The sequence below is a fragment of the Cryptomeria japonica genome, chromosome 9, assembly GCF_030272615.1.
Source record: "Cryptomeria japonica chromosome 9, Sugi_1.0, whole genome shotgun sequence".
Taxonomy (NCBI): domain Eukaryota; kingdom Viridiplantae; phylum Streptophyta; class Pinopsida; order Cupressales; family Cupressaceae; genus Cryptomeria; species Cryptomeria japonica.
Genome location: NC_081413.1, coordinates 204,188,357 through 204,202,387, shown reverse-complemented (window position 1 = coordinate 204,202,387; position 14,031 = coordinate 204,188,357).

Below are 14,031 nucleotides of genomic sequence, written 5' to 3'. Positions count from 1 at the left end.
GATTACGACTGCTACAATTGAGCCATATTGCAGGTCTTTTTAAGTCTTCCTAACATTGAAAGTTGTACTAACTCAGAAGTCACCTCATGCAATATACATATCATATAGTAAGTTGAAATAGATCAGTAGTCAATCCATTTTTCTTAAATTAATTCTAAACTAAACAGTTAGGGAATTCCATAAACTCGTTCTCTAACTTAATCAGTTTAGAAATTAGATTAATGTCTACCAATGTGAAAATCAGTCAATAATTCAAAAATACAAACAACAACAATAGCATGAAGGAATGAAAATGACCTCCAACTTTTTAACAGATACGAGGGTACAAGGTTACAGCCAAAAATTACAAAGTACGAGGGTACAAGGTTACAGCCAAAAATTCATAAACAAAAGAATTAAATTAGAAATGTACCCAATTAAAATAAACCCTATATATATATCCAGATACAATCGATTTCCAACTAATCCGTATCCAGATACGAAATACAAAGAACATTAAGGACTGTCATCCTCATTAACCGACATAAAAACTTTTGTGTCCTAAACCCTTAGATTATAAGTTTTTATGCCCTAAACCCTTAGAATATATATTACAACACATGATTCCAACAAAAAAATGTCATATCCTAACTACAAAATTCATCTGTATACCTCTTTTGTTTTTCATAAAGAAATTGAACCTATCTCACTCTTGACAGAAAACTAAGAGGTTGTAACTATCAAGAGGCCGCCGCATGTCTTATTAAAAATCGAAGGTTGACATTCCATTCGCAAACACTTGACAGAGTAGTAGGAGGTTGTTGCTATTAAGAGGCCACTGCATTCACAAAACCTGATTTGAATGGCCATATACGAAACCTGCTAATTTAATCAACAAACTATCCCATAAAACAGGATCCTGATTTAATCATCAAATTAGGCCACCGACCAGGATAACAAATTTAATCGGCAGACTATCGCACAAAGCAAGATGACTGATTGAATAAGCAGATTATAACATAAACCAAGATGACTAAGTCAATGAACATATTATCGACCAAGATGCCAGAAGAAAACACTTTAAGGCAGACATATCTATCCTAAGAAATAAACTTTTTTTGACAGATTTATCTAACGTTTATTATTTATTTGATTGGTTAATGAACGGTTAGGGCCATTCCCACACAGAGTTATCATGGAGTTACCGACATGATTGGAAGCCATAACCCAGTTGTCCTACCCTTAATCACAACCCTTGTGTAAATATCCAAATTCAATTTAGATTCTTTACCTGGCAACTCTCAAGGCTCGCATTTGTAAATATCCACCTCAGGAATCACATCCAATGTTTCCTTAATGCCACAGTTTTACTGATTCAAATAGTGAAATACGAGCTCTCCTTCACTTGGATTGAATCTAAAGCCCGGTAGCACAGATGAATCCATTTGCTGAAAGATACCTACTTGAAAACCAAAAGAACAAATTGGACGGCGATCTCAGCTCAACCGTGAGAATAATGGAAAAGGCCCTGGATCTCCCCTTCTATGCATACTATCATTCCATACTGATCTGAATTACTGGCGTGCCGCTTTTCATTTATGGGTATGTGCATTTATTTATTTATTTAGATTCCCTATAAATCCCCCATTGGAAAATTAGCTTACTGTTTACGCCAACTACTCTGGTGTAAACTAGGGAATGGCATTAGAGAAAATTGGCCTTTTGCTTTAATACGACGATTTGACGAAGAGCAGCTACTTTTCCAATCAGCAGTAGGCATTTGTACGTAAATAAAACTATCAAAATGAGGTAATTCATCTGTTTAAGTAAAAGGTGGTGGTTTAGGTTTAAAGGGTCAAAGAGTAATTAACTAGTTTACGGGCTTAAAGTGTATTGACAAAATTGTTTTGTATTTTGTTGGTTATTGGTTCTAAGTAAAAATAAAATTATTTATAATTTATTAAATAGGGTAGTTAAGAAGATAGTTTTAGGATATAGGTGTTTTAATTTAGTTATTTTTGTAATCTAAATATTTTATAATGAAATATAGTTTTGTGTTCATTAAATATAAATTATAAAAATAATCTATTTTATTTGTTCAATGTTTTTTATATTAATCTACGTTTCAATTTGTGACAGAAGATGACGTCAACCTTTGTAAAGATAAGATGTCATATTATTCTGAGGTGCTTGAGATGACATCTTATTTGAGGTACTTGATATGACATCTTATTCTGTTAAATTCAATTCCCCACATAATAAAAGATTGAGATAGTTTAACTATTTTCTATATGATGTCACAATAGATGTTAAATGCCATGCCCGACCAAAAAAAGATGAAACAATTTAATGGTTTTGACATGAAAAAAGATGAACACTTTAACTGTTTTTAATGTGATGTCATAAAAGAGAAGGCACTTGAGATGTGGGACTATTAAAAATCAACTTTTACATTTTATATCGAGATGTGGGACTATTAAAAATTAACTTTTACATTTTATAACACAAGAAGATTTAAATGTGAGACAATTAATTTATAACTTTTACATTTTATAACAATAAGAATGTTGTAGTCATTATTAGGATCAATTTGCCATGTGCGAAAATGCCTCTGCGAGCAAAAAAGCGATGCAATGCATCGACATCCTTTTTTGAGCATTCTTATCTGCTATGGGGAAATTACAGAGGCTTTGCAAATCGTTTCGCTATTTTGGCTAATAACTCCGGGACTGAGGATCTTGGTAGGGTCATATCACGGACCTATGATCAAGAGGCCTTCTTTGCAAAAATAAAATACTCTTTGGCTGATGCGGTTAGGGCTCCCCCCCTCTTTACAAGGGCTGGGATCGGGATTGGCATTTGGTGAGCCATAGAAATAACAGAGCTTTAGGGCAACCAAACAGCCCCAAACAGAATTCCAGTCATTGTTGGGAGGAGGGTTTTGTAAAACCTAACCAGTCAAAGAGTTCCTCTGCTTGCCATATTATTCCTTCACAAAAAATCTTTGTGTAAATTATTAGAGGATATGGAGACCCCTGGTTGTCACAATTCTAAGGAAGTCGAGCACCCAATGTCAGATCTACCTTCAAATTCCCCAGCTTCTCCTAACAGGTTGGTCATTGAAATTGATAATCATACCTAGGCCAAGTATCAAATGCATTGCAGCGACAAAATGATCTTTGCTTGGTGGAAAGGTTGGGGGATCCTGTTTGAACAAATTGCCAAATGGGTGTCATTTTCCTTCAATAACCAGGTAAAAATTGACATGCTTCCTGATAATTTCTTAGCTATTGAATGTGGTAATCACAGTCTAAGAAATTCATTGTTAAACGGGGATATATTAAAATTTAAGGGTCTAGGGTTTGATTGCTGGGAATGGCAACCTCTCTTTCTCCCATCTCAATTCAATTCCTGCATGGTTAATAGAGCAATTTCACTTGATAAATTTCCTGTAGAATTGTGAAATAATGACTTTTTAAGAATAATAGGCAACAAAATAGGTAAATTTGTAGATGTCAAAAAATCAGCCCTAAGCATCTTTAACCAGCTCTTAATTATTAAAATGAATATTAACATTAAATCTTTAGAACCCATAACTCTGAAATGTGATAAATCTTGTTTAACCCTAGAATTACCCTTTTATAATGGTTCTTTTCAAGATTCTATGCCAAGGAAGATCCCCTTCGAGAAACCTTTCCTTGAATCTTTGCTCATGTCTAATGGTGCACCATTCAGATTCGTGGAAGGAGGGGGTTTCACCCTAGAGGTCTATAAGATTGATAATAACCCTAATCTCTCATCAGACCTACACCCTCATAGCTCCATTGTTAAGCCCTCTCATCCCCCTCTTCCTCCACTACTAACTATAAATTCCCATATATCTGACCCTCTTCTCAGGGATCGAGATCTGGAAGATGGTGAAATCAATGAGGTTATCCCTTAGAAAGAGCAGCTCGGTCTGACAAATATGTCATCATCTAGCTCTCTCATTCCACTAGAGAAGCTGAGTCCCTTGGGGTCTCCCCCTTTAATGGAACTAATTACCTTTGAGCAATTAGTAGTGATGGATAGGCTTTCCATGGATCCAGGATTAGCTTCCTTGCAGGATCAAGCAATCTTTCTAGCCTCAAGATTGGAGGGCTTTGAGGAGGCAAAGGCTCACTCTCCACCTAAGAAGGCTATTTCTGATACAATTGTAGAATCTGAGAGTGATCGAGTGGCTAGGGAAGTTAACATCATTGCCAATTTTGTAGGGGAAGAAGTAGTAAACGACCTCATGGATCAATTGGTTGATGAAAGTTGTGATGATGAGGAGTTGGAAAGACAAAGGGATTTCTTAGTAAAAAATCTAGTGGATGTTTCCAGAGTCAACTTAGAAATAGATGAACTATTTATAGCATTAGATAACTTAGAAAACGATAACCCAAATACTCTAGGCATTCTCAGCTTTGACAAAAGCAAAGACTCTTTTGACTATGCTAAACACAGTAAGAGAAGAGGTAAGAGATCCCTTGCTGAACTAAGATCAAAGGATGGAGATGCCAAGGGTCAGGCTAAAATGTCTACTCTTTTTAATGTAGGGGAGGGGAAGTTCCTCCCCAGAGAGCCATGAAAATCATAACATGGAATGTTAGGGGTCTAAATGCCCCTAACAAATAGCGCATCTTAAAGTGGGGCATCTCTGATTCTAAACCAAATATAATGCTAATCCAAGAAACCAAAATGAACTCCTTTGAGATAGTCCTTTTTGAGAAAAAACTAGGCATTAGACAGCTAAAGCACTCCCCTGCTAAAGGGCCTCAGGGGGCTTAGCCATCATTTGGGACTCTAGATTCATCTCGTTTACATCTTTAGAGATTAAGAAAAATTGGATGGGAGGAGAAATAGTGAGTTATAAAAATAACCTAAGATTCAAATTGATTAACATTTATGGTCCTATCCAAAATAGGGATAAGGCTAGGGTGTGGGTGGAACTGGAGTCTTTCCTCAGAAGTTTCCTAAATGATGTATGCATCATTGGGGGAGATTTCAATGCTATCACTAAGGTAACAGACAAAAGAGGAGGTAGCAACAAACTTCCGCCAGCGGCTATATATTTCAATCATTGGATCAATAGGAACTCCCTGTTGGAAATCCAGACGGCAGAAAATGCCTTCACCTAGAACCACAGAAGGCTTGGTTTCTGTAACATTTTTGAGAGGCTAGATAGGTTCTTTATCCATGGGGGGCTCTCAGAGCTTAACTTTACCCTGAATGGAGAACCCCTCCCTTTAACAGGATCTGACCATTTCCCACTCCAACTAATCTTATTTTCTGACCACTCCCCTAAAAAATGTCCCTTCAAATTTGAGAGCATGTGGTTCAGAGATGATAACTTCTTAAACTTAATTTAGAACTAGTGGAGAAGCTCTATTTTCTCTGGTTCGAAGATGTTTATTATCACAAGCAAGTTAAAGCTTATCAAAAGGAAGCTCTTAGAATGGAACAGGACTAATTTTGGAAATATTTTCGATAAAAAAATCCTAATAGAAAATGATCTTAAGAATGTTAACATTGAGGTTCTTGAGAAGGGGATGGGTGAACATCTCTTCCTCAAAGAAAACGCTCTACTCTCTAAGTATGAAAAGACACTCTCAAATGAAGAGATCTTTTGGAAGCAAAAATTGAGGGAGACTTGGTTGAGTGATGGGGACTGAAATACTAAGTTTTTCCAAAATAGTACTAAGCAGAGGCGATGGGTCAATCGAATTTCTAAAATTAAGAATTGCCAAGGTTCCATCCTGTCTGAACTGGATGATGTTGCCTCTGAGGTAGCAAGGTTTTTTGATAAAATCTTAAACAATATTGAAGGCTCCAACCTCAAAGGCCAACTCAATATTATCAAGAATCTTCCAAAACTCATTAATGATGACCACAACAAAATCCTATCAAAGATATTATCTGAGGAGGAGGTTAAATCTGTCCTTATGAAGATGAATCTCGACAAGTCCTCGGGCCCAGATGGTTTCCCCACTAGCTTTTTCCAAAAATGTTAGGGTTTTATGGGGACAGAGATCACGGACGCCTTAGAAGGTATTAGGAACTCTGGTAAGATTCTCAAAGAAATCAACAATACCTTCTTAGCTCTCATCCCCAAAAAAGAGAATCTTGAAAGCTTTAATGACTTCAGCTGAATAGCCCTTTGCAACACTCTATACAAACTCTTAACCAAAACCCTAGCAGCCAGACTCCAGAATCTTCTCCCCATTATCATTAGTGAAGAACAAACCAGCTTCATAGTAGATAGATAAATATATGATGGGGTTATTATAGCCCAAGAGGCCATTCATTCGGTCTAGCTCAACAAGGCCCCAAGTATGCTAGTCAAATTAGACATAAGCAAAGCTTACGACAAAGTTGATTGGCACTTCCTATGTAAATGCTCGAAGGCTTTTGGATTTTCCAAATCCTGGATCAACCTAATCTTTGAATGTATATCCACCCCCAAATTCTCGGTCTTGGTTAATGGTTCCTCGAAAGGTTTCTTCAGCAGCTCAAGAGGGCTCAGGCAAGGAGATCCTATGTCTCCCTTCCTCTTCATCATCATGGCTGAAGCCCTAGGTAGATCCATCTCTAAGGCCAAAGAGGAAGGTGGGATCTAAGGAATCCCCATTACCAGTGGCCTCCCTCCCTTTACCCACCAGAAATTTGTCAACGACATGATGCTTTTTGGGTAGGGAAGTGTAAGGGAAGCGATTTCCTTCAAAGGCATCCTTAATTCCTATATGCTAGCCTTGGGTTAAGAGGTGAATCTGGCCAAGTCTGCAGTTTTCATGTTCAACATAGACCCCTCCTTAGGAAAAGTGATCAACAATGTCCTCGAGATTAGTGAAGGAACTCTTCCTTGCAAATACCTAGGCATTCCCCTTGACAAGGGTAGAAGACCCTCAAAATTATGGGACAATTTGGTGGATAAAATCAAGTCTAGGATTAACACTTGGAAAGGAAAATGGCTCTCATCTGCAGGTAGAGCAACCTTGGTTAGATCGGTCTTGTCAACTATGCCCATTTACCAGCTCTCTTGTCAACATTTATCTTCTTCTAAACTTGCAGAGCTCAACAAGCATCTTAGGACTTTCTTTTGGCAAGGTGCTAATGATAATCGTAAAATATCACTCATATCCTGGGACAAGATATGCAAACCTAAAGAACAAGGAGAAGTTGGCATTAAAAACCTTCGTGATCAGGGCAAAGCCTTGGGTGTCAAGCTGGTCTGGAGGATGTTCAGAACCCCCCACCTCAAATGGGCTCACTTGTTGAACCACAAATACCTTAATGGAGGGAATCCTATCCAAATCTTCAGAGAAACCAACCCTCCCATAGGGTCCTACCTATGGAATTTTATGTTAGACTGCAAGAGGGTTATCTCTGACAGACTTACTTGGAACTTGGGGTCCAAGGATAAAGCTCTTTTCTGGTTGGATTCATGGGGTGGATATAAGGCTACTAATAATATCCATGACTTTGGTGCTACTTGTATCCTTCTTGAATCTCATAGAGGTCCCCTGTTAAACAATTATATCTCCCCCTTAGAGGATGGGGCTGGTTAGCAGTGGATCGAGAAGGAAGATGAGGATATCCTGGTAAGAGATAAACAAAAACTTATGGCAATTCTTAAATCAAGGAATATTGCCTTAGGTCAGACTGAGGACAAGCTCATCTGGGATGGCTCCCTAAGAGGAGAATACAACTCCAAGGATGGGTACTCTCTCATCTCCAAATCATTTTAAGACCTATGATTGAGCTTCCCTTGAAACTTTGTTGGGATAAATATTGTCTGCCTAAGGCAGGTATCTTCTCCTAGCTTGCAATTCAGAACAAGCTCCTAACTGTGAACAAATTTAGAAGAATGGGGTATGAGGGCCCTAGTAGATGTCCTCTTTGTGAGGCAGATGAGGAAGACACCAATCATATCCTCCTTAACTTCCCCTTTGCTCACAAATGTTGGATCTAGTTCACCAACAAACTTGAATGGTCTGCGGCCTTCCCCCACACCATCTTTGGAATGCTCAAGGCATGGCCTCTCCTCAGACGTGGCTATCTCTTTGAAGGTTTATGGACAACTCTTCCTTCTTCCATTATGTGTGAACTATTGAAGGAGAGAAATAGACGTCTCTTTAAGAATGAAAAATTAGAGGTTCCCAAAATCATTAACAGGATAGAGTTAGCTATCACTGAGCTCATGAACAACTGACTGTCATCAGGCACATTGAAGAATGCCTCTGTCACTTATTGGGATGAAAAAATGATAAAACATTGGGAAGGCTTATCCTTTCCTCCCTTTGTAGGAGATGGTCCTATTGTAAGTCTTCTATCAAGGGATGCATGTAGATGGTAGCCCCCAGGTGATGGTTGGGCGAAGCTAAACTTTGATGTGGTATCCCATGGCAACCCAGGGCAAGTAGGGATAGGTTGTTTTGTTCATAATTGGGAAGGCAAGGAACTAGCAACCCTTGCCTCTCCAGATGGCATCAACACCAACAATTGGGCGAAACTTATGGCCCTGGTGGAGGGTCTGTATTTATGTAGGAAACTATGAGTTAAGAACTTGGAAAATGAAGGAGATTCGGCTATAATTGTCAATGCTCTGAGGAATGGTAGTATGTCTAATTGGAGACTAAATACTTTGTTGTCAAAAGCTTTTGACTTATGCAAAGATTTTGATAGGTTAACAGTCAAATGCTCTGAGGAATGGTAGTATGCCTAATTGTAGACTAAATACTTTGTTGTCAAAAGCTCTTGACTTATGCAGAGATTTTGATAGGTTCATAGTCAATCATTTTATAGGGAGGGCAATAAAAGAGTGGATGAGTTGGCCAACTTGGGAGTCGATGGCATCAATCTCCTGTCGGTGCCACCTTAAGCCAGCCCCCTCTTTTGTTTTTGTGTCCTAAGTGGTCGTTAGCATGTTTCTCCTTTCATCCCCTCTTGTTTCTCTTGCCCAGACTCTATTTTAACCCCCTTATTTATTCCTCTTCCTGCCCCCTTTATTTCCGTATAGATACTCATACAAACATTTAGTTTAAATATGCCCATATATCTGTTCTCCCAAACTTTAACTCGGGTAGTTAGGCTCAATCCACGATCAGATTGAGCCTAACTATGGCTAGTTCCTCACCGATACCTATCTAATATCCATTGGATTTTTATGTCGAAGAAACCTTGGGCCTCGATGATCTCCTTTATTTTTCAACCGAAACACTTCTTCGATTGAAATCATCATGCCCTGTCAATGAATGGATCTATTGTCTCACCGAAGCCTTTCTTTATCCTCCCTTATCATCTTCCACCGATAAAGTCGCATCGGTGAAACCATGCATATCGGAGGCATGCCTTTTAGCTTCCTTGAAACCTATTTCCTCATCGATATCTTTTATCAATGTAGCTTCTTTTTGTCTAATCGACATTATTATTTCGATGAGAGCACTTCTTTTGGTGAGTTATGTTGCACTGATGGTATTATCTCCTCGAAGACCTTTTCCCATCGATGAAAACCATATCCGCTTTCCTCAATATCTTTTGTCAATGGAATTACTGTCTTCGATGAGTCTTTTCTGAAGTTCATCGACGCTTCCTTTCTTTGATGGCCATTCTATATCGATGAGACATCATTGGGTCTCATCGATATTATTTGAGCCTAGATGTCTTAATAGGATGCTTGGTTGTTTCCTCACCGATACCTATCTGATATCCATTGGGTTTTTATGTCGAAGAAACCTTGGGCTTCGGTGGCCTCCTTTATTTTTCCACTGAAACACTTCTTCTATCGAAATCATCATGCCCTATTGGTGAATGGATCTATTGTCTCACTGAAGCTTTTTTTATCCTCCCTTATCATCTTCCACCGATAAAGTCACATTGGTGAAACCATGCATATCAGAGCCATGCCTTTTAGCTTCCTCGAAACCTATTTCCTCATCGATATCTTTTATCGATGTAGCTTCCCTTTGTTTGATCGACATTTTTCTTTCGATGAGAACATTCCTTTCAGTGAGTTATGTTGCACTGATGGTATTATCTCCTTGAAGACCTTTTGCCGTCGATGAAAACCATCTCCACTTTCCCCGATATCTTTTGTCGATGGAATTACTCTCTCTGGTCACTATGGTTATTTCCTCACCAATACCTATCTGATATCCATTGGGTTTTTATGTCAAAGAAACCTCGGGCTTCGGTGACCTCCTTTATTTTTCCACTGAAACACTTCTTCCATCGAAATCATCATGCCCTGTCAGTGAATGGATCTATTGTCTCACTGAAGCCTTTCTTTATCCTCCTTTATCATCTTCCACCGATAAAGTTGCATCAGTGAAACCATGCGTATCAGTGGCATGCCTTTTAGCTTCCTCGAAACCTATTTCCTCATCGATATCTTATCGATGTAGCTTCCTTTTGTCTGATCGACATTATTCTTTCGATGAGAACATTCCTTTTGGTGAGTTATGTTGCACCGATGGTATTATCTCCTCAAAGACCTTTTCTCATCGATGAAAACCATCGCTACTTTCCTCGATATCTTTTGTCGATGGAATTACTCTATTCGGTCACTATGGCTGTTTCCTCACCGATACCTATCTGATATCCATTGGGTTTTTATGTCGAAGAAACCTCGGGCTTCGGTGACCTCCTTTATTTTTCCACCGAAACACTTCTTCCATCGAATTCATCATGCCCTGTCGGTGAATGGATCTATTGTCTCACTGAAGCCTTTCTTTATCCTCCCTTATCATCTCCATCGATAAAGTCACATTAGTGAAACCATGCGTATCAGAAGCACGCCTTTTAGCTTTCCTGAAACCTATTTCCTCATCGATATCTTTTATCGATGTAGCTTCCTTTTGTCTGGTCAACATTATTCTTTTGATGAGAACATTCCTTTCGGTGAGTTATGTTGCACCGATGGTATTATCTCCTCGAAGACCTTTTCCCGTCGATGAAAACCATCTCCGCTTTCCTTGATATCTTTTGTCGATGGAATTATTGTCTTCGATGAGTCTTTTCTGAAGTTCATCAACGCTTCCTTTCTTTGATGGCCATTCTATATCGATGAGACATCGTTGGGTCTCATCGATATTATTTGAACCCAGACATCTTAATAGGATGCTTGGCTGTTTCCTCACCGATACCTATCTGATATCCATTGGGTTTTTATGTCGAAGAAACCTTGGGCTTCGGTGACCTCCTTTAGTTTTCAACTGAAACACTTCTTTCATCGAAATCATCATGCCCTGTCAGTGAATGGATCTATTGTCTCATCGAAGCTTTTCTTTATCCTCCCTTATCATCTCCACCAATAAAGTCACATCGGTGAAACCATGCGTATTGGACGCTTGCCTTTTAACTTCCTCGAAACCTATTTCCTCATCGATATCTTTTATCGATGTAGCTTCCTTTTGTCTGATCGACATTTTTCTTTTGATGAGAACATTCCTTTCGTTGAGTTATGTTGCACCGATGGTATTATCTCCTCAAAGACCTTTTCCCGTCAATGAAAACCATATTCGCTTTGCCCGATATCTTTTGTTGATGGAATTACTGTGTTCGGCCACTATGGTTATTTCCTCACTGATACCTATCTGATATCCATTGGGTTTTTATGTCAAAGAAACCTCAGGCTTCAGTGACCTCCTTTATTTTTCCACCGAAACACTTCTTCCATCGAAATCATCATGCCCTATCGGTGAATGGATTTATTGTATCACCGAAGCCTTTCTTTATCCTCTCTTATCATCTTGCACCGATAAAGTCACATCGGTGAAACCATGCGTATCGGTGGCATGCCTTTTAGCTTCCTCGAAACCTATTTCCTCATCGATATCTTATCGATGTAGCTTCCTTTTGTCTGATCGACATTATTATTTCGATGAGAACATTCCTTTCGGTGAGTTATATTGCACCAAAGGTATTATCTCCTCGAAGACCTTTTCCCATCGATGAAAACCATCTCCGCTTTCCTTGATATCTTTTGTCGATGGAAATACTGTCTTCGATGAGTCTTTTCTGAAGTTCATCGTCACTTCCTTTCTTTGATGGCCCTTCTATATTGATGAGACATCGTTGGGTCTCATTGAGACATCTTAATAGGATGCTTGGTTGTTTCCTCACCGATATCTATCTGATATCCATTGGGTTTTTATGTCGAAGAAACCTCGGGCTTTGGTGACCTCCTTTATTTTTCCACCGAAACACTTCTTCCATCGAAATCATCATGCCCTGTCGGTGAATGGATCTATTGTCTCACCAAAGCCTTTCTTTATCCTGCCTTATCATCTTCCACTGATAAAGTCACATCGGTGAAACCATACGTATCGGAGGCATGCCCTTTAGCTTCCTCAAAACCTATTTCCTCATCGATATCTTTTATCGATGTAGATTCCTTTTGTCTGATCGAGATTATTCTTTCGATGAGATCATTCCTTTTGGTGAGCCCTTTTTATGTTGCACCGATGGTATTATCTCCTCGAAGACCTTATCCCGGTAATGAAAACCATCTCCGCTTTCCTCGATATCTTTTGTTGATGGAATTATTGTCTTTGATGAGTCTTTTCTGAAGTTCATCGGTGCTTCCTTTATTCAATGGCCCTTCTATATTGATGAGACATCATTGGGTCTCATTGATATTTTTTGAACCTGGATATCTTAATAAGATGCTATTACACCCGCTTGATGAGTTGTGGGCTGCCATGCTATTAATGAAAATGATGATTTTTTTTAACAATAGGGGGCTTTTATAATTTAACTCCACAGATAATCATTCAAATTTGATTCTCAACAGGTGGCATCACTTATCTTCCTTTAAACTCCTAAATTTAGCTTTTTTAGTCTTGTTGCTCTACTAGGATAAGCCTTAAGACTAGGAGGCAATACCTTACATTAATGAGCATAGGTATATAAACATGCTGGCATATCTTGCTCCTAGATATATATGATCATTGATATATAGGTATTATTATTTGTGTAGATATTGCCTTCTTTTAGGACTAACACTTACACAGCTATCCTCATCTCTATTTTACCTTTTCGGTCCCCTATATTCTTGATGTTTTGTCTCTTATTTTGTTCTTAAGAAGCTTTCAGGCTTTAATGTCTCTAGGTTCCTTTAACTTAGCTTTGTAATATTTGTATTTATATTTCTATATATATTTATCATCATTCACATTCTATATTAGGATTTTGTTCAGACTCACATCTATATATTCATATTCATATATTGTTTCATATTTTCCTGCCTGTTCTCTCAGTTTTAAGTTAAATCAGTCTCAGATGCATATGTCAATTTTCCTCTTTCTTCCCAGTAATCTCCAGCATCATATTATTAGATTAAGGGTCGACCTGATAAAATTTTATCTCAGTTAAAGCTTTCCCATGACACTCAATTAGGGCCTGGAAGGCTCTCAAACCATATTCTTTAAGATGGTAGCTCCCCGCGATCTCTTTGCAGGAATATTTATGGAATTTGCCTCATTAATATTTATTGAGTTTATGCTCTTCGATGGGTATCCACTCTCGCATTATGTTTTTGGAGATTTTTTGAGACTAATATTTTGAGCTATGTATCCTAACAGGGTGACCATCCAGGCAGGTATGATATATTGTATAAGTTGACCTATTCAGTTTTCCTTTTCCTAACATTCTGGTGAGAGATTTTCTCAAGATTTTGTGCAGCATAAGGAGCAGAGCAAGCTTAATCCTGTGTTTCAGGAATAGCAAGAACTGTCACCCACAAATGGCAGCATCCCCCCAAGAGATGGGCAATCTACTGCTCAACTTTACACATAGCATTTCTACACACAATCTTCATTATTTTGGACAAGTTCCCTTTCTGATCTTGTATCTCCATTTTGTATCGCATTCTTAATTTTTTCTGATCCTTGAAAAAAAAACAATAAGAACGTTGAATGTGGAACCATTAATTTCAAACTTTTAATAGCAATGAGAAAGACATTTTTTGAGATTTTCAGCTCTAAAATAACTATGCATGATCTATATTTTACAGGGTTTTCACAAAACTAT